Source organism: Cavia porcellus, unplaced genomic scaffold (genome assembly GCF_034190915.1).
Source record: "Cavia porcellus strain 051 isolate PalLab524CR breed Dunkin Hartley unplaced genomic scaffold, mCavPor4.1 scaffold_5, whole genome shotgun sequence".
Classification (NCBI taxonomy): Eukaryota; Metazoa; Chordata; class Mammalia; order Rodentia; family Caviidae; genus Cavia; species Cavia porcellus.
The window spans coordinates 76,540,820-76,563,285 of NW_026947488.1; the positions used below are offsets into that span (position 1 = coordinate 76,540,820).

Here is a 22,466-nt window from a genome sequence, read left to right on the forward strand (position 1 = left end):
CTTATCCTGGTTTTCTGATATTTCACAATAATATATATCAGTGTAGTCTTTTTTTACGTTCATTGTGCTGGGCGCAAGGATAGGATTATTCTAGTCCTTAAGTCTAAAATCTGCATTCATCTTCTGATAATACTTCCCTTCTTTTTATTTGTGTCTTGTTTTTCTCTTTCTGGAACTCTAACATTCAGATATTGCATTTTCTAATGACCTTTAAATATTGTCTTATTTCCTGTTGTACCTCTTGTAGACATTTTCAGGGAGATTTTCTAGACTTCATTTTTCAAACCATGTATTTTATTTTTATTAGTATATTTTTAATGTATAAATGGTTCTTGTCTCTGATTGTTTCTTTTTTATGGCACACTCCTTCTATGGAAGCAAGAATTTCTTGTAGCTCTCTGAGAATATCCATTATAATTTCCGCTCCCCAGTTGTCTCTATTTTCTCTGGTTTATTTTTTCCTAGTTTGTTTTTGTCTTTGCCATTACAAATGTCTGGTATTCCTTGGCTTGCTGTTGCTCTGAGGGAGTCAAACATTAAACAGCTGACTGGCAGCTTTTCACATAAGTGGGTAATGCCGCTGGTAAATCTCATGTCAGGAGTCAGGAGACGAGTCAGGAGATGGGCTGGAATTTTCATGGGGAGCCCTAGAGTTCAGGAACTACAGGACTTTTCATCCCTCACCCCAAATACCTTGAATCTTGAGCCTTTCTAGAACTCGTCTGAACCAAATTGGCTTGTTTCTCAACAGCACTAAGTTTGAATTCCCTTCTCTTTACTCAGAATTTCCATTTCTCCTATCTGCTTTCTTTATACTGGGGGTAAGAGATATTTTTCAGGGTTTTTTGTTGTTGTTGTTTTGTTTTTGGTAGCGGGAATCTAACTCACAACCTCACACTTGCCAGGCAGGTGCTGTGCTGCTGAGCTGTATTCCTGGCCCAGATGATTTTTAGCTTAATTCTTTTTTTTGTTTTTAACTCTTGTGGTTCAGGAGTACTTTTAAATAAGAAGATATCTTTACTCTACGACCTAAGACTTCTTAGAGGAAACTTTGTGGAAGAATATAAGACAGGAAAGAGAAAGATTTGGGGGTATGGTGAGTAGAATTCCAAAGATGTCCTCCCAAGATCATTATCCTCTATTTATTCACTCACTAATATACATAGTGCCATGAAGGAACTTTGCAAATGAAATTAAGCTTATGAGTAGGGACATTATCCCAGATTACTTGGTGGGCCCAATGTAATTATCATCTATGGCCTTAAATATAGAAGAGGAGAGAAAGCAGAGGGATGTGGCAGAAGAGGAGGGAGCTGATTTAGGAGAGGCCAGAGAGATAAGACATATGCGACATGAGAAAGCAAGAAATACAAACAGCCTCTAGATGCTGAGAACACTGGTTGCCAGAAACCCAGCTAGTGGGCTGCTGATGTAGCTCAGTACAAAAATCCTTGGTTCAACCTCCAGTACCACCCCCCCCACACACACGCAGACACACACAGACACAGAGTCATTATACTTAGCTCTCAGAATTCCAACTTTTAGTTAGGAAGATGGAAATTATCACCAAAAAGAGACAGGGGTTGTCTTAGCATGTGGTAGAGACTATTTTATTAGTAGTCTTCAACAAGTCACACTTGTCAGCATTCCTGCCCTGTGTAGTTCCCTCCCACACTGATGTGGGGCTGGATCACATGACTTGATTTGGCCAATGGCACCCCAGCAAATGTCACACAGCACAGACTTGACTAACAATCACTTGTGCACTGAGGCTTGCCTGTCCAGGTGCTGCTGACCCTGAGAGGAAGCCCACCGCTGGGGGATGGGATGAAGGGCAGGCTTGAGGGGTAGCAGGTTTATTACACACCCTTTAGAGATAACTGTGTCTTCATTATTTTGTGTAAACTCTGATAAACTAAAAATTGATACTAAAAAATCCCATCGAATCTAGTCTGCAAAGCCTTATCTCTCACAGGCCTCCCAACTCCCTTAGATGTTTCACTTCTCCCATTATTATCACAGAAGGCCCATATTCCTTAAGAGATACCAGAAGTGTTAAGAAAGAAGACAGGAATGATCACATGCATATTAATTTCTCTTTTATCCAGTCTCAGAAGTGAAAAAAATCGTTCTTGTTGTGGTTGAGTGGGTGGTGGTGGTTCACTTCTCCATGTCTAATTTCATAAATATGTGCTTCAATTAGCTTTTGCAAATGAAAATAACTAAGCCCTAATTCAATTTTCTATTTTAGAAGGACCATTAATCTGGAAAACAAATAAAAATAAATTAATTTTTAATGGCTAATATATACTTTCTCAAAATGAGTCTTATAACATTCATATAACCTTAAATAGAAACTGTAAGCCCATAACCTCATTTTCTCTCTAACTGATCTAATTCTTTCATGCAGCAAATCTCAGGATCAAAGTCACACAAAGACCATTTAAGAGGTAGGGTTTTTTGGTCTCCTATTGTGTTCTTGTTTTTAAGACCCAGGACAATCAAATCTTCTGTATGCAGTTTAACTCTAAAGATTACTTTTTTTCACTAGGTGTTTTTTTATTTTAAAGAGAAAAAACAAGAAAAATGGTACAAAATTTCAAAAGAAGATAACTGGAGAGTAACAATGGTTGATACATTGTGTATTATTTTCAATGTAGTTGCTCAGATTACAAGCAGTATAAATGGATCAAACAATATAAGCACAAATCTTTCTTTTCAATGAACTAATAGAAACTAGTAGTATAGCTATCTTAACTATATCATATATATATGAAAGGCTCCTCAGCATTTGTTATTGGTTGATTTTTTGACAATAGTTATTCTTTCTGGAGTGAGGTAGAATCTCAGTGTTGTTTTAGTTTGCATCTCTTGAATGACCAATGATGTTGAACATTTTTTCATATATTTATTTGCAATTTGTAGTTCTTCATCTGAGATGTGCATATTCATCTCAGATGCCCATTTTTGGATTGGGTCTTTGAATTTGGAGGGGCCTGATTTTTTCAATTCTTTATATGTTTTATATAAGTACTTTGTCTGAAGGACAATTGGCTAAGATTTTTTTCCTACTCTGTGGCTTATCTTTTCACTCTGTTGGTGATTTCTTTTGTTGTGCAAAAATTTTCAATAAGATGAGATCCTAGATGTTGATCCTTTGAAGTGTTTCCTGTACAGTCTGGGTTTTGTTCATGAATTCTTTGCCTACATCTATGTCTTTAAGATTTCTACCTACTTTCTCTTCCAGTAGATTTAGTGTTTCTGTTTAAGTATTCAGATCTTTGGTCCATTTTGGCTTTAGTTTAGTGCACGGTGATAAACATGAGTGTAGTTTTAGTCTCTGACATGTAGAGCGCCAGTTTTTCCAGCACCATTTATTAAAGAAGCTACCTTTTTTTTTTCTCACTAGGTACTATTAACAGAAAACAGTTTGATAACAATTTCAGAAATTAAAGTACAATCAAACCTCATTTAATGAGAGTGTTCAGGAGACAAGTCATTCTGGTTAATTAAATTTTCTGGTTAACTAAAAATTAACCCAACACCCTTAGTTCAAACCTTTCCATAGAAAAATCTTTCTAAACTGCATTAGCTTCTTCTACCCCTTAGGAAGTATAAGATGGTGAATGTAATTGAATCTCTGATGGTCCAAGTTCTTGCAGTGCCCCTGGAAAGACCATTATGAACATTTATACTTCTACGATATGGTAGGTTTTAGAGCTTGGGTTGATAGGTAATCAGCTCAAAATATAATCTGCAAATGTGTGTTTCATTTATGTTTATGTACCTTTGTTTTTATATACTTTTCTTCACAAATCAAAAATAAAAATAATCCTACTACTCAAGGACTCCAGTTGTTTTAAATCATACTTTTTCTATATTCATAATTAGATATCTCAGGATCAATTTATATAATCATAATTACATTACTCAGGATCAATTTAAAAATAATACGGATGTTTTATTATCCAGTTTCCAACAGCTGGAACAAAATATTTATCACCAGCAGGTTAAAGGAAGATAAATTTATTTTGACTCACCATTTCAGAGAGTTCCTCCATGGCTGTCGACTCTAGTGGTGGAGGAACATAGCAGAGGAAAGGCATTTACCTCACAGCAGCTTGAAGCAGAGAGAGGAGAGATACACTCTCCAAAGGCACAACCCCCAGGAACCATCTCCCCCAACTAGACCTTACCTCCTCACCACACATTCAGCTATGAACTCATTAATAGATTAATTCCCTGATAAGTCTAATGACCTCATGATCTTGTCACCTTGTGAAAGCCCCACCTTCAAATACATGAGACTGTTGGAGGACATTTTAAATCTGAACTATCATAGATGTAGTGGCATATATAAATTTAATTAGGCAGTTTTTCTTTAGGAATTTTCCACTTTCCTTTCATCTACCTTATAAAAAGAGAAGAGAGCAAGGCTACAGACAATATAACAACATAGTTATTTTCAGTGCTATACATTCTACTCTATTTGCATATATATTTTCCAAATGTGTGTTAATAATGAAAAATAACTTTATATCTTGCTTCAGTTACTAACATATATGAAATATTTTCAATGTTACCACATATCCAAATGTTCATATGCATTCATTCATTTAGTTGTCAATAGACTACCTAAGATGTACCATGCACTGTTCTAGATGTTGAATGTACAGCAGATAACAAAGGACAAAAATTTTTATTTTTCTGGAGCTAACATTTTGTGAATTATTACTTTAAATGGGTACATTGTCTTCTAAGGCTTTTTCATACTAGTCAGTATCACCGTTTGACCTCAGGACTCTAATAATGATCTAATAATGACTCTAATAATGCCTTTATAATGATCTCTACAGAAAATAGCTCTTATACTCAATGATGGATACTATGGACTCATTCACTGGATGTTTAAAATATAGTAGCTGCTAATGCAACACCTGTAGAGCACTTATTCCTGTGTCAAACATTACTGTCTGCGGGGGCTGGGGATTTAGCTCAGCGGCATAAGCGCCTGCCTTATAAGCAGGCAGTCGTGAGTTTGATCCCCGGTACCGATAAAAAGCAAAAAGACAAAAAAAAAAAAACATTACTGTCTACAATCGTTTATGCTTTCAGATTATGTAACAACACCATGTAAGAAGACTACTAATAACACCACTTTCCAAAGAGGAAATCGAGTCACAGCTGAACACAGATATTAAACAATAAAGGATATTTAGAGAATATAGAAATAATTATGCTAATAGTAACTTTTATTGCATATTCATTATGTGCAAAGCACTGGTTTTAGTTCAATTCAGTTAATCTTCACAATTTTGTTTTACAAATGAGGTCATTTAGGCACAAATAAATAACTTGTCAAAAGTCACAGAGATCATAAATAGAATCTGAACAGCTGGCATTCTGAGAGGACATACACTTAATCACCAGCAGATATTTCACCAACTTATTCTTCCAGAAATTGTTTGCTATAAACATAGAAATGAAGAACTATTGCATCTCTGCTGTGACTTCTGAAGCAAGACATTATATTCTTTCACCAGTGACAGTGCCATTTGATGTTTTAACCCCAAGGACAATTTGACCAGGTCACTGGAAAACATCAGACATGTAAGAAATAACAAACTTACTATGACTAATGCTACTAAAATATATTATAAACTCCAAACATGACTGAGGAATATTTACTTTGTAATATGGAATACTAAAAATTGACATAGAAAATTTGACTCATGGAAGCTACTGATATTTTCTTAGCAACATTTAGATCTGCCCAATTTGACCTAGATAACATTGGACTGAATAAAAATGAGGGCAACAGCAAAAACAAAACCCAAAGTGGCAAAGTATGATCAGTAATGTTTGATATTGATAAAAATTGAATGGTAAATTTAACCTTCACTGGAAATCTTACACAAAGGAAAACTGAACCCAATAAAAACAATTCTAGTAAAATAAAAATGGAAGTATAGTTAATTTTACTGCACTGTATAGAAAATTGTTCAAGGGTTTAAAAGGAATTTGATGAAGAATTTCAATTATACTGATCTGGAAAGTGCTTAGCAAATTTTTTAAAGATGAAAATTTATTAATGTGAATATTATGCTGAGACAAAGCATTTCCAATATCAAATGGTAGAATCCAACCATTCTACATTAAATTAGCAGAGATGCAGATGAGCTTGTTTTTTCTATCAAAAATCAATTCCCCATTTTTGTTCAGGTATCCACTGCCAAAACCCCATCAATTTAATTCATATAAATATTTGGTAGAATTTAACTTGAACCTGAAACTAAATTTGGCAATTAGATTTAGAAGCAACACACACAATTTGATCATCTTCTTAATCACCTACTCTTTGCTCCTACTTTGAATTCAGTAGACTTAAAATCAAGTTGGGGAACGCAGACACATGGAGGCATAATTGAGAATGCAAGCGGGTAGAGCACAGGTACAAGCGGCTGCAAGGGTGGTGAAAACAGGTTTTGTAACTGGCACTCAACACTAAGCCTGATGCTGCATTCGGTAAACAAGTGTCTGTTGAAGGCATCAATGCTTGGAAACACTTGGTTTTGAAAGTATATAAAATTTCTGTAATAGAGAATGAAGAGGACATTAAAATAAAAAGAAAATCAAGATCTGAACCAAATGGGTCCTCCTTTGTGTTCTCAAAGCACTTGTCTTTTACAGCAGTTTGCCCCTTGTAAAGTAAATGTTTCAGAAAAGAGTTGTCTTCTATTAGAACCACTGTGAGGCTAGAGACCATGTCTTACTTACCTTTGGAACTCCAGAGCATTTATCTTAATATCATATCATAATGGGTATTCAATAAATATTTGAGAAATTAGTGGAAGAGTGAATGAATAAATAAAGAAGAAAGCTCAAAGGATGCTCAGGGGTTAGTGAGGCAACTAGTGTCACAGGAAAGAACAACTAATCTGGAAGACATTGCCTTTACATTTTACATCACACTTTATTCCACAGATAAAGGTAGATTTTCCTCAGGGTATTTACCAAGTGTTAACTGACACTGATAACAAAAGCAGAAATAGGCTTTATGGACTAAACTAAGTGTTTTGCATGTGTCAACTTGTTTAACTCTCACCATTCTAAGAATTAGGTAATATTGACAGCACTTGTGTTAACTCTATCTCTGAAAGGCTATTTATTTAGAATCACATAATGAGCAAATGGTCTTACCAAGATTGAAACCCTGATGTATTTACCTCAATTTAGAATGCAAGAGGATATACAATTGGTAACAAGCCACGCCACATGGTCACTCCGTAGGGACCACAGGAAGTACGGACAGGCCAACTTCCTACACGCAGGTCCTTGAAATATGAAAACATAGATTGTAATTGTGAACTCAAGCAGAGATTTAATGATAAAAAGAGTTTCGTCTCCCTCTCGTTGTGTGCTTTAAGAGGTGTTCTCCCAAACCCGGAATCTCCTGTAGGATGAATCAGGGTGGCAGGATCACAGGCACAGAGAGAAGTGTTCCGTCTGCCCCATAAGATCAAGTCTGACTTCGTGTCTGTCCTCAATTAAATATTCTTCATCAGGTGACTCAAAGAAGTGTCAGGTTTTACTCGGTGAACTCATAAGGAAATTTTCTATTCCTTGGGTGACTTTATTTAAATTATCTGGATGTTTGTATTTATTATTTGACAAGTGATAACTTCTTTCTGAGTGTTTCAAAAATTCTTTAGAAAAATGGTCCTTTTGAACTAATTTTGACTCAGCAGTGACAATACAGCATCCACGGGCACTTCCAATGACTTTTACTTGAATCTCTACATAAATTACTTTATAATTCAGCCTATTCTCTACAGATAAAATATTATCTTTCTTTCATCAAGAGATTCCTCCCAAATATTTTATATTCAAATGCCACCTCATATGTGGTGAACAGGAGCTTACTGGACTCTCAGAAGATGTGAAATCCAGTGTCTGTCTATTGCTAAAGTACTAGAATAACAAATTGTCTGTGTTTGCAGATGACTAAGAAAGTGCAGCTGAGGCATCTCACAACCGCCAGGATTTGTCAACTCTGGGAAAATGTTTCTAACAAATAGTAGGAAAGAAGATAAAAGAAACTAGCTTACACAACTCACAGCCACAGAAGGACCGTGGCTGTTACCTTTCCGGGCGATCATTGACATCCCATCAAGGCTGAATTATTGGCTTAGCTGAATAAGTCAGGGAGAATGAATCTAAAACAAAATGTCACTTCAGGAGCACAAAGGAAGGGGTGGATGCATTTGGTCAATCTTAGGTGAGAAGATACAAGTTTGATTTATTAAGAATTGAGAGTGATTGATTTTTGTCTTGTCATTCAGTGATCAATGTATATTCTAGGGGAAAACTAACCTGCTTTGAAGTGCTATTCAGCCAAACCATTCAGCAGGACTCTCCCTTTATCTAATTTTACCTTCTCATTTCATCTGTTTTTAATATAAAACTAACACTAATTATCTAGAAAATTTGGGGTTTGTGCTTCCTATCAATCTCCAATGTATTGAGGAAAAATGCTTTCCATTTTAAAAAAATTAAGTAACAGAGTTACAGGCACTCTTCATCGAATGTTTGCCCTTGAACTGATTAACTCTTCTGTTGTGACTCCCAAGTACTTGACATTGGGCTATTGAATCTGTATGCAGGTTCTGTGCTCTAGACCACTATTTTGCATGTCCTGGACCCCCAGCATCATCCTTTCTCAGGAGCTTGTTGGAAATGCAAATATCTCAGGCCTACTGAATCAGAACCTGCTTTTTAGTATGATTCCTGGGCATACCACATGCATGATAATGTTTGAGAAGTGCTGCACCAGGAGAAGGGGTGGAGGAAATGTTGCAGGATGTTTTAAATAACATCTAAACTGATTGGTCTGAAGATTGAGTGGAGGCAAAAGGAAGGGCAGAAACCTAGTATGAAAAATGAGAAGAAATGTTTCTCAGAAACCAAAAAAGAACATTTAATAAGAAAGAGTTGCAAACCAAATTCAGGTATTGTAGAAGGCTTAGGGCAGTTGTGTTTGGAGAACCTACTAGACTGACCTAAGGAAGATTCTTGGTACAGAGGAGGGAGCCAGCTTGTGGGAAACTATGACCAAAGAGCAGTGACTACAGTGGAGAAATCTGACAGCTTTGGCAATGAAAAGAGGTCAGAGACTGATTTTAGGCACTGGAGCAGCTGGTGCTATGTTACATGGTAAATCTGTGCTTAAGAAACTGCCATACTGTTTTTTCTAAATTTATTACATTTTCAAAAGCAATGTTTCAGAGCTCCAGTTGCTCTAAATTTTGACCACTGTGGTAGCTGTATAATCTTATCTGATTATGCTGTTAATTTGCATTGTCTAATGAGTAATCATACGTAGAATCTTTTCCATGCTTATTTCCATTCCTATGTCTTTTTAAGTATCTATTTAAATCTCGTCTATTTTTAATATTTTCTGAGTATTACAAAGTGGGAATTCTTTATGTATACTGGATATCAGTCCTTTATCAAACATATTTATACGGATATTTTCTTACAATATATGCTTTAGCTTTTCAATCTCTTAACCATGAATTAATAGAGTAGAATGTTTTCCCTTCAGCATTTATCTATTTTTTAAAGACTTACCGTTTATATGTCCTGTTTCATAAATTTTTGCCTGCTTCCAGATTAAGAAGATTTCCTCCTATAAGACTGGTTTTTTTATTTAAAATTATTGCTCCTTCACTTTATTTTATTGTAGTGCTCTAATTTACCCTCTTATAGTCAGGGTCTTTTTTCTGACTTTCTCTTTTCAGCCATGGACATTTCCAAGTTTTCTGTCCCTTTGGCTGTAAGACATTGTGGGTAGATTAAAGAAAATTAGAAAAATAAGAATGTGAAGGGACAATAACAATAGCACCAATTTTAAGTGCAGAACCACTATAAAAGCTAGACAGATGGTAGTAGAAGAAGATGGTTAAAAGAACAAGCTGCATGTCAGGCTGCCTGTCCTGGAATCCCATTCCTACCACCTTTTAGTTACATGGTCTTGCATGGGTATGTTATTCAGTAATGAACTCACAACATCCTATAGCACTTTGCACTAGGATTTTTTTTTTTTTTTTTTTTTTTTGGTAGCAAAGGACCCAGCTCAGAGTATCAGAGAAAAATGCATGTCTTTAGCGTTCAAAATGATCAGACCCAGGGTTCAGAATCTCCTTTATGTGAGGCCACACAAGATGGGCTTTTTCTTTGGCAGAAGAATATAGGACTGTGTATGGAATGGCTCTTCCCAGGGAAGGCTTTTTGATTTTAGGGTCTCAGCCTCTTACATGGATATTACAACCCTTGACACACTCTATTATACAATCTGACATCACAAGTAAAACGCCAGACCAACAATGGAACCAGTATTGATGTTAGTGCAAAGCAATCAGATAAGACACTGCATATGATCCACTGATCCAGGTGTAGCTAACAAAATCATTGATTGCTAACACAAAGAACTCTGTTAGGATCACATTCCCAGGTACTGACTAAGAGCCAATTATGGCTCCCTTGGAGATATAAGAAGAAAGCAACAAGACCTCCAGCATTCCCTCTTTCTTCATAAACAACCTCTCTAAAGGCTCACTTTTCTTCATCTGTAAAATAGAGGAATAAATGTACTTACTTCAAAAGTTTGTTGTGAAAATTATATATATATATATATATATATATATATATATATACACACACACTATTTTTGGTACATAGCTTTGCTCAGTAGCCATTCTTAATATTAAACATTTTTCTCCTCTGTGATAAAAGAATAATAGAAGCTATTTCAATGGTGACTGCAAGAACAAAATGAGAAGGTCATACACAGAAAGTTCAGCCTGGAGTTTGGTCCTCAGCACACCCACTGATTTTACTGTCTCCTATAACTTCATTGTCCAGAAGAACCCTTCTTAACATTTTGCCATATATTTTCTATTCACTATACTTACAACTAATTTACATGTTCTTAAATAAAGATGTGAAAAATCAAAAATTCAAAACAGACATATAGGAGTGTGTGTCCACAGTCCTAAATGGATGGTGGCGGCAGGATCTATGGTAACCGCATATCTGAGGGACTCAGGAGGCTGCAGAAAATGCTCAGTTACACAGCTGTCACAGCCAGGAGGAGCTGGGCCATCACTCAAGCCTCCTCCTCTTCCCTGGGGCCTTGTGTAAGGCTGGGTGGTTCTAAGATTAGGATCGGTGAACAGATGGCCCCTTCACTCTAGACTTTTCACCAGCAAGTATTTCTTCTGTGTAGCAAACACAGTTCCAGGTATACTAGAGCAAGATCCATGGAGTCCTTGTCTCTAAATTGCCCAGAGTGGTTTCAAATTTGTGCTCCTCCTGCTGGGACTGCAGCCCTGCAGCAACGTCTGGAATGCAACAGTGCCTAAAAAACTACAGTAGCTCAGGTAGCCTCTAGATTCCTCTTGACTCTGGAGTCCAGTGGGGGACTGTTAGTCAAAGTGCTTACCAGGGCATCCTCCATGCAAACATGCTCAGTTCGGTCTTTCCTGGATGACCACAATTCCAGTGACTGTGCCCTCGACTGGCTCCTTGGGATTGCGCTCTACTCCCAGGGAAGATGGAAAGCACCGCAGTGGTAGGAGCTCCCTGTCATCTGCGGATCAATGGATGCAGACAGTGCCCTTTGGTCTGTTTGCTTCACGAACAGTTTTTCCAGGACCACATTTCTCCATAAGCCCAATCATTCAGAATTTTTTATAATAATGTAAAAAGCTACAATAAAATAACTCAGTTTTCCCTCCTAATCATTAAAACATGCCTCCTGCTATTCCCTTATTTCATGTGAGACCTTGCATTTTAAATGTCTTTTAATTATAGTGTTTTTGGAACTTACCAATTATATAATACTAGAAATGAGCGAATAGCTCTGGTCTTTTACTTCATAATTTTTCTCTTACATAGTTGAAGTTATGCTGTGTTCAACAGTAGAAAAAAAGGCTCTCCCAATTATTCTGAGTGCCAGTCATGATAATAATGTTATGTAGTTGTTGTTGTAGATCATGTTTTTTTTTTTTTTTTTTTTTTTTTTCAGAAATACTTACGTGATCTTATCCAGGGAAACAGGGATTCCTTAGGTAGGTGTAGCACCCTCTTGTTTAGAGATCTTCAACTCTTTCTGAGGACAAGTCCTAGAGAGAAATACATTGCATACTGTCACCCAGTACATGTGAGCACACACACACACACACAAACACTGAAACAGAAGTTTCATGAGAAACACCCCTACTACATGCTTTCCACTCCAATAAACTTGTGCTCTAATTTTTAAAAATATTGGTCAAAATATCATGGGAGATGGGTTACCTTTTTATCCTAATTTTCTTGTATTCCCAGATTTGGACAAAAAAGTGTCTCATCTTTCTTCCCACACTCCATCTGCCTTGTTTGGTTTTCCCTAAAAACAGACCCAGGTGCAGAGGATGGATGCAGGATACTCACTTGGGATAACATTCCAGGAAACATGTGAAAATAATCACAACAAAACAAAACAGGGAAAAGACTGGGAAGAGGGAAATGCTAAAACAAGGTGTGTTCTTGACCTAGTAGCTGCTCTTGGGGAACTGAGGCTCAATCCTGCCTGGGGAACTCTGGGGAGACTGGATGGAATGTGTTGGGAATGGCTGCTCCCAAGGAAGCTGGGACAGTTATGTATTGATTTTCATCTTCTACCAGTCGAAGTATCCAACCCATTCTGCCATCTGAGTGTAGGCAATTGTAGAGATGAAAGCAGGACACTTGAATGGGAGGCTGTCTTCATCATGAACCCAAATGTCTACATAGTGAGTCCCTAAAACATGAGTGAGCCAAGTGATGCAGAATACTAAAACACAATTGCTCCTTCCTTGGAGCAGGAAGGGATGAACTTCAAGATTCCCAGTAACTTCCTCTTTCTTTAGCAGCCAATCTCAAGAGCTCACTTCCATGACAGAGAAAAGGAAACTCAAGACTTGATTTTTATAGGATTGGCTCTTGTCACATTAACCTGGTTTAGAAAAACCTCTTGTATTGGTCAGTAAAGCTACTTTCATGTGGTGGACTCAGGCAAAAATTGAATTGTTAAAGCTAGAAATGTTTTCCACACCATGAAGGATCCTCCATTCCAACTGCTTCAGTGAGTGGGAAGGATTTAGGGATATGAATTATTAGCTTTACATTAGTTTCAAAATGTTCTGCTGCTTGCTTTAATCCTGGTTTTTAAGTGTTCATCATTTTCCTAATGTTTATTTAGTTTATTTCCATTTTCAGTATTTATATCATAATAATGTTACTGAAAATATCATATTGTTTTACCATTTGCTGTCTGGATCTCATATTGTTTTACCAAGATAGACGCCCCAAAGGGGAAGTAGTAAGTTAGAGAGTCTGGAAACTGTACAAGTTAATCTATGTTGCTTTGTTCCGTTCTAAAAAGTATATTTATATTCACTCAAGTCATGCATGTATTGGCAATTTTTGTGTGTGTGTGTGCGTGTGTTGTCAGAATTTTCAAAGAAATAGATTTAATGCAGGACATATACTTTGTAGGATTATTTTATAACATTCACTCAAAAAATTAAATGCATAAAGATGCAAGAGACTGGTCCACAAATTAGAGACCCAAAGAATCCAGCTGAGGGCCTGGATCCCATGGCAATGTCCTGCATGAGTCCAGCTGAAGACCTAGGGCCCATGGCAATATCCTCCACGATTCCAACTGGAGACCTAGAGATACGACAATGTCTCATGCAAGTCTGTATCAAGGATCTGCACTGGGAAGGCCCAAATGTCAGTGGTGGAAGTTAGAAAGTCTGAATCAGTGGGATGAAGGATCTATGGCAGCAGGCTGAGGGATCTAGACTAGAACCAGGAAGCAAAGTTCAATATAAGGACCAGAGCTTCCCCAAAAAGTGAGGTCCCAAGCTTCTCTGATCATGAGAACAGCTGAATTCACATTAGAAAAACTAGCTTGACAAGTTTCTCCAGCAACAGTATGCCATCTTCCCTTTCAGTTCTCTTTTTGTGCTGTTGACAACAATTCTTAGTTAGACATTCCACACCCAGCACCACACTGATTCAGTTCAGCCGAGTGTTACAAGCTGACCATTAGTTAAACCACCACAGTCTACCTCTGGTGAACCTGATAGCCAGACACATTTTGTTAAACCATAGTATCCAGTGGCAGATTTGTGAAATGTCAACGTCTTAATCTATTCAGATTTGTATTAATGTAACTATTACATATATAAAATGATTATTTCATTGATTTCCACAAAAGAAAATATTCAAAGGGTTCCAAAATTCAAGGTTAAAACCACAATACTTTGACTATGTAACCTGATTACAAACATGTTTCTAAAAACTGCATTGAGGGCTGGGGATTTAGCTCAGCGGCATAAGCGCCTGCCTTGCAAGCAGGCAGTCGTGAGTTTGATCCCTGGTACCGATAAAAACGAAAAAGACAAAAAACAAACAAACAAACAAACAAACAAAAAAACAACTGCATTGAAATCACATGTAAGAGTTACTATAATCACAATTCTTGCTTTCCATTAACTTTTAACAACATGATATGGCAACACTAAGAAACGCCCCAAAGGATCGCCAGAATTGCAGTCACTGAAGTTCTCCTAGCTTTTCCTTCCTGGTTCCCCAAATGGCTGTTAAAGCTTGAGCCATCATATCAGTGATCAAGATGCAGGTCCAGGCGGCAATCCAGGCACTTGTAAGTCCCGTTTAAGGACTTCTGCTTTTATCTTACTCAGCCTCTCTTCTCAAAGAGATGTGATAAAATTCAGTATTATCAACTAAGCACATTTCTGACCCAAAAAATATAGTCTTTTTGATAAAAAGAAGAGAATAGACATGGGGTAACCAGCAATCTCTGCCACAGCATCATATAGGTGTACTGTATTTATTTAACCAAACCCTTATAGACAGTAGTTCAGTTTTTTCTAACTTTTGCCATTACAGCTATTAACATGGCAAGCATCTCTACACACATATCTCGTGCCTCTTATTATTTCCTTACAATAAACTCCCAGATGAAATTAATAAATTGATTCAAAGAACATAAAATTGCTTTCCAGAAAAGTTTGAACAGTTTATATTCTCACTAGCAGAATATAAATCTGCTAGGCAGTCTTTCTAAAAGTCATTCATTAAATAATTGCTTTCTGTTCAACTCTAGGTGTCCCCTGAGACACTTTTTGAGTATAACATTGTTCACAAATATGAGAAAATGTAATCAATTCTTAAATAGAATATGTCAAAAATGGCCATTTCTGAGCACTACGCCTTTTATTTCATTAATTATATACCAGAGAAAAATGTCCTTGGAGAATGAACCTGCAAGGTGGAAGGTGTGCTTTAAACTTCTATGTTCTTCTGTCCTCATATTTGAAGCCCCTGAGATGGTGTTGATATCAATAATGACAGGGAGCCACAGGAGAAAAAAAGCAAGGGAAAATCCACCTGAGAATACATTAATCTAAGATCTTTAACGTGTAATATTGGAAGTTATGATGGAAGAATCTTAGGATACTCTAGCTATTCTCAAAGCAATGCAACATTAGCAAAGTTTTGAAGCCCCGTCTATTGAGTTGCATGCCAATGGAACTAACGTTAGCAGAAACTGAGCATAATGAGATCACTCACTGCATGGGATTTCTTTTTCTTTTTTTTTTTAATTTTATTTAAGGAGTAAAAGAAAAAAAACAAAAAGGGTACAAGTTATATAGAATTTCAGAAAAAATAAACAATAGGAAATCACTAGTTAATAGATTACATATTGTCATCTTAGAAATCGTTGTTCAAGTTACAAAATTAAAGCATATAAAGTGGACTTTCAAACAGTGAGACTGCAAACAATACTGTTCAATGATCCAACAAAACTCAGTAATATGGTTATCTATCTTATACACTTAAATATACATGCAGTTATATCATTTAGAGCACTTTCTTTTCCTCTCTTTTGTACAATGACAATTACACATTTTGGGTTTTATTACTCCCACAGTTCTTATTACTTTTTTTTTTGAAGAGAGTAAAACCAAATGTGACATAACAAAACAAGAGTCAGTCAAATCAAAAGGATGGACATAATACATAATGTAAAAACAAAATACAAGATGATCAACAATGGTTACCATACTGCCTCTTGCTATCTTAAAAAGAATTGCCTATATCATCAGTTATAATAAAATTGAACAAAACAGTAAAGAACAAAACCAATAAAACCAAAACATTGGAGACATTACAGGACTTCATAAGAAGATAATAGTCAACCAGAATGGACGTCATAATGAATCTTATTGTCTTTACAGTTGTTGCCTATACTTTCAAACTTGGTACTATCAAGCAAAACAGAATAGAGGAAAATCAGTCAAAACAAGATGGTGAGAGCAATACAGAGTTTCAAATCAAGTTAATAGGAAATCAAAGTGGGTTACTATAATATATCCTGCTATTTTTTATTTATTTTTCCCTTAATTAAAAAGATAAAAAAGTAAATAAAAAAGGAGATTGAGATAAAAGAGGGTATAAGAACAAAACAACACAGGTCAAAACATAACCATTTAAGCAAAATAGTGTTTCACCACCAGATATCCCAACGTAAAAGTAGCATAGTGTCTCTTTCCTTGAAATCTTTGAGTATAACTTCATGTACTCTAGCATCAAACATATCAAGACAATGTAAAACCATTCAAGAGAATGATGTATTACAGGGTATTTAGAATCAACTAGTGGAAAATGAACAATGGTTTCTGTATAATCTCCTTGTCTATAGTTTTTGTTTATATTATCACATCTAATAAAATCCAATAAGATACAACATGTTAAGACCATTGGAGACAGAAGAACAAAAGCTTGATGGGACTTCAAAACAAGATGATATTAAATCAGCACTAGCTATTATGATGTCTTGTTTTCTCCAAAATAGCTGTTCTTACCATCCAGCTTTCTCTACCTCATTTCTGTTGAGCTCTTTTTCTGTCATTAGTTGTCTGTTTGTCTTCTTCATTTCGCTTTCTGCTCCATTCATTGTGGCCTCTCTGCCACTGTTTCTGGGATCTTGGTATTTTTCTTTTTGATAATATCCTGCAGTATTCTCTGTAGAGTTGAATTGGTGGTTCTAAATTCCTGTAGTTCCTCTTTATCCTGGAAGCACCTTGTTTTCCCATCAATTTCTAGGGACAGTTGTGCAGGATATATCAATCTTGGCTGGAGGTTATTATCTTTCAAAGCTTGAATTATTTCCCCCCATGCTCTTCATGATTTGATGGTTTGTGCCAAAAAGTCTGCTGTAATTCTGATGGGTGTTCTCATGTAAGTGATCTGTTTCTTGTCTCTGACAGCTTTTAATATTTTGTTCTTATATTGGATTTCTGGAATTTTGATTATTATATGCCTGGGTGTAGCTCTGTTTGAGTTGTAGGTGGCTGGGGTCCTGTATGCCTCATATATCTGAGTATCTTTACCTTTTGCTAAATTAGGGAAATTCTCCTGGATTATTTCTGTGAATAGCTTTTGTAGTTCATTTGTTTATGTCCCTACTTCTTCTTTTATGTTCTTAATTCTTAAGTTATAGATCCTCTTATCTATCTTATCTTCACTAGAGAAGGCTCCACTGCTAGGGTGTACTGCCAGGCGCTGGGACTGGGAGGCGCTGGGCTAGCCTACTGGGTCTTTGTCAGCAGTGTCACTCAGGCCCAGCGCTCCGCACCAATCCCGCTTGAGAGGGGAATATGAGATAAATAAAGTCACCACAGGGTCCTATTCTGGCTAGTCTGTCCAGTCCCAGAATGTCCTCTTTTGGGGCCTCCTCGTCTATGGAAGGGTCCCTGTTCCTCTCACTCATCGAGGGTAGATGCAGGGCTCTCCACCAGTCCCGCTCTCAACTCTGTTGGCTGATTCCCACTCTCAGAGCTTTTGTGTCTCTCTCCCTGCTGTGCCGCTTGGGATGCAGCAGTGGCGGCAGGAAGTTCAAATCGCAATTTCCAGAGGCGCAGGTTCCAGTTTCCGTGCTGAGATTTTATCTGTTCCAGTTATAGCACCAGGATTGCATTTCCAGTTGGTTTCTCTCAGCTTAGTTTGTTCCTGGGTTAGCAGGGTATATCTCCCCTTGCTTAGCACTCCTCACACCGCACCATTCCTGGATTCTAAGCTGGGTATCTTAGAGAGCCTCCATAGCTGTCTATTGGCCATTTTCTCCCAGAAGTCACCCAGGGAGTTTTTTGTCATTTGTTTTGCCTCGTAACAAATGTTAGAAGTCCCTGGAAGGGCTCTGTGCATTGCTCCTGGTGGGTGTCAAAGCATACCTGGCTCGTGCAAGCACTTAAGAGACGGAGGTCAATGATCCTTGTGTCAGCAAGCTCTGCTACTAAGGGAGCTGCAGGCAGGCCTGGGCAGTCTTCCTTGCAAGCAGCCACAACTCTCACTGCATTGGGATTTTTAAACAACAGCTAAACCCACAGCAACCATCCTAAGCAACAGCCAAAATCTGAGATATTTAGAAGACTATTCACTTAATATGTTCTCAAAAATTTATACGTCCAATAAATTTCTGGTAAACAAAATTGAGATAATAAATGCATTGGAGAACTTGAAAAGAACTAATTGTAGCCTCCTGTTCAGTCAAAGGGGTAGCCTCCAAATCTGCTTGCTAGAAATCCTTTAGTAAAGATTAATTTTTAAGCCAGAAAATTAATAATTCATGTTTCATGAGTATGGGTTTAAACATCAGATTTCTTTAAAGCAAGGTTAGGCTTTAAGTTTTGTCAAATTCCAATGGGCTTTAGCCTCCCTTGCTGAAGCAAAGATGAAAGCCACTGGAAAAAATTACAGTTGTATGTATACTTTTAGAATAATGTGTAGTCTGTGATTCACATAAATGCTATACACAGTCAATTAGATCCTCAGGTCACCATGCATGCAAATCATATGACAATGCTATAGACTCTCTTATTAAACTGAAAACATTGTGTTGTAGTCAGGGGTTGAGAGGAGAACAATTAAAATCAGGACATGGAATTTATAATATTATTTTATGATCACCTAGAGTTAACACAAGAAACTGGAAATCTATGGATATCTATCCATAACACCAAAGACACAGAATATTTAATCAAGGGCCTAAATCCCACAGCAATGTCCACATGAGTCCAGATGAAGACCCAGAGCTCATGACAATGCCTCCCACGAGTCCAACTGGAGGTCTAGAGCCCACAAGCATGACTCTCGCTAGTCTCTTTTATGGATCTGTGCCGGGAAGGCCCAAGGGTCAGCAGTGGAAAATCCATGCCAGCGGGGTCAAGGAGCTGTGCTGATAGGTTGAGGGTTCTACCCTGGAGCCGAGAAGTCACACTCACAACAAAGACCAGGGCTGTCCTGAGAAGCACCATAGCCATTCTCAGTGACACAGAGGCCCTGAGCTGCTCCTTCAACAAACACAGTCGAGTACATGCCAGGAAGCCAGCATGACAAGTTCATCCTGGAGATTAAGTGGCACATGTGTTCCCCTCTGGAGCCAGGAAGCAATGCTCTCAATGTGAGGACCAGAGCTTCTCCAGGAGAACCAACAGCTCAAACAGCAACTCGTAGGAGAACCCACAATGCCTCAACGTCTCCCTTCTTCTCCATGTCTGTGTTTATGCTGGCAATTTTCCTCAGGTGGAACATCTGTGCTCAGCACCATGGTGATTTAATTCAGCTGGCATTAAGATGACCACCAGTTTTTAATCTATAACACATTGTATATAGTTTAAATATTTTTGATCACTCAGTCATAATATATTTACATTCCATTAAAATATGAGCACGTGTATCATTGGGGTATTCTGCAAATTCTTCTATCATTTTGTCACTGCTCGTTGTCACTTTGATTTTTATTAGTTGTTACCATTTTTTATTGTATACTATGTACCAAATGGTATGCAGTTGTTTTTTTTTCTTACAGTACTAATGCTATAACTCAGTGCTTTACATCAGCCAACTGAGCCACATCTCCAGCCCTGTAGATGTTTTCCTATAACATCTCACATACTTACAATGTGTTATTATCTCCCCTTGAGACGCTGAAACACAAACACAAAGAGCCTCATCTTAGACTGCACAGGTAAGTGTTGAAATGGCAAAATTTGAAACCTAGACTACATATTTCCTATCCATATTTTAAGCAGCATTTCCACTGAAATCTTACATGTCTATTTTCCCACTAAGATGTGAGCTCCTAAACAGCAAAGACCAGATCTTCTTGCTCTGTAGCTTCTCTGGCTGGCCCACTAGAAGGACTAAACAAATACTGAAAAAGCTAAACCTAGACTTGAGCATTGGTATTTAGGAGAGAACAACAGAAAAATCCTACCAAGCTATTTCTTCACAAGTGATTTGCAGTTGTAGGTAGTCTGATTGCTTTCCTGCTTTAAACTACTAAGAACTTTGTAACCCCATAGAAAAACAGATAAAAGATGCAAAATCATGTGCAAAAAAAGATACCTCAGCATATCAAAATATATATCATACTTTATTAATATTAAAAAATACTATCAAAAGCTACAGTGATACAAGACTTCACAGTTATTATAGTGTGCTTTCAAGCTTTTTACTTTCAGCCAATATGAGGTTTTTCTGTGGGTAATTTACCCTAGAGCATTAGTAAGTCAACAAAAGATACTTTCACATGTTCCTGGTGAGAATGCAGAAAAAGCCTTATGGAAATAAATTCATTTGACTATAGCAAACTATTTATTTACTCCTAGGTTCACAAATCTGTCTTTCTTGAATTTACCCTAGGAGTCTCTCGGCTTCAAATTTACCCTTCAGAGCAAGGTGTGGTGGCTTATGCCCATAATTCCAGCACTCAGGAGACTGAGGCAGGAGGATTGCTGTGAATTTGAGTCCAGCCTGGACTACAAAGTGAGTTCTAGGCCAGCCTGAACTGCATAGTGAAACCCTGTCTTTAAAAGGCAATAAATAAATAAATAGAAAAATTTTAAAAATTTACCCTTCAGCACCTGCTCTGTACTAATGGGCTGGATTCTAAGCATTGGCCCTTCACAGAAAACGCGATGTTAACTTGTCGGTAGAGGGCGCTAGCGAAATATTGCAGGCGAGTAGGGGCAACTTCTAGTGAGTCTCATCTTGCTTTTACTTTGCTGCAGTCTGATAGCTTTATGCAGTGGCAGAGGTGAAGGCTGGTGAAGAGGCGGAATCAGGTAGTTTCAGAATGACTGGTCTCGCTGCCACCTCCTATTTCAGGCTAGGCGTAGTGACCACCTCGCTGTGGACCACTTTGTGAGTCACCCCACGCTCCTGGACCATCCTGGACTGCTTCTGTGTGCCTGTGTGTCAGAGAGGCGTCTCTGGGTCACTGATTTGGGGCCCAAAGAACTCTCTGCCACCCCAGGGGTGGCAACCGCATCTTCATTTCAGGCTCACGAGGACATGGGGGCTCCCTGTCCAGCTGCGTGCTGCCTTGGTCAGTCTCTCAACCCTAGGGCATTCTTCAGAGCGGCAGGGAAATTATGGCTGGCTGGCTGAACTCAACTCACCACCTGTTTTGTAAATAAAACAGTTTTGGAACACAGCCAGACCCATTTGTTTAGGTATTGTCTATATAGTATTTCATGGTTGTGACATTCTGTGCAGCCAAAATATTTCTCATTCTAGGAGAAGTTTGCCAGTATTATAGCTCTTTACATCGTCATGTTATACTTCTCTCAGAACTTAATTTTTAATATTAAATTTCCTGTATTGTAATTACCCTGTGGTTTTTGTCCACATTCTGATTCCACCTCTGACAGTACAGTCACGCCCACGCGCACAGTTAACTGACTGCAGCATTACTTACAGTTGAAAAAAAGGTGTAAATCCCTTAGTATGGAGATTAATAATCTATGATATCCACACAATCAGCTAGGAAACGAATTAGGAGATCTCTGTGAACTGATAAGGAGTGTCTTAGTTACTTTTTACTCATTGTTGAGACAAAATACCTGACGCTCAAAGTTAGGGAAGGAAAGGTTTATTTCTTACAGTTCTTGGAGGTTTCAGTCCATACTCAGTTGGCTCCAAGGCAGGTGGCATGGTGGGCGGCAGTTCATGGCAGCTGCCAACAGCAAGGCAGAAACTTGCAAGACAGAGACAGAGAGACACCTTTTTCCCGCCATTACATCACATCCTGGCTCCACCCCTAAGTGGGTGTAGCATCTACACCACCAATCAAGCACTAGACAAGGAACCAATCACAAATGCTAGATTTGGTCCAGTCTGCAATTTGTGAGGCTTGGGGGCCACTGATATAAACCATGACACGGAGTGATTTTCAGGATATGTAATTAAGGAAAAAGACAAAAACAAAAATCTACAAAATACCATATGAATAAGAAAACTTATTTATTTTTTTTAAACAGTGTAGTTGCAGTGGCGCATGG

General features: G+C 37.7%; 1 long non-coding RNA gene across 1 annotated transcript; it reads right to left on the reverse strand.

The window, feature by feature from the left end:
* Positions 1–2,082: 2,082 nt before the first annotated feature.
* On the reverse strand, positions 2,083–22,213 carry LOC134475897 (uncharacterized). The gene is made up of 6 exons (XR_010047223.1): positions 22,069–22,213; positions 12,099–12,185; positions 11,504–11,650; positions 7,227–7,334; positions 4,041–4,072; positions 2,083–2,264 (listed from the first exon to the last, which is right to left on the reverse strand). It is a non-coding gene; the product is annotated as an uncharacterized LOC134475897 (long non-coding RNA).
* Between the last annotated feature and the right edge of the window lie 253 nt (positions 22,214–22,466).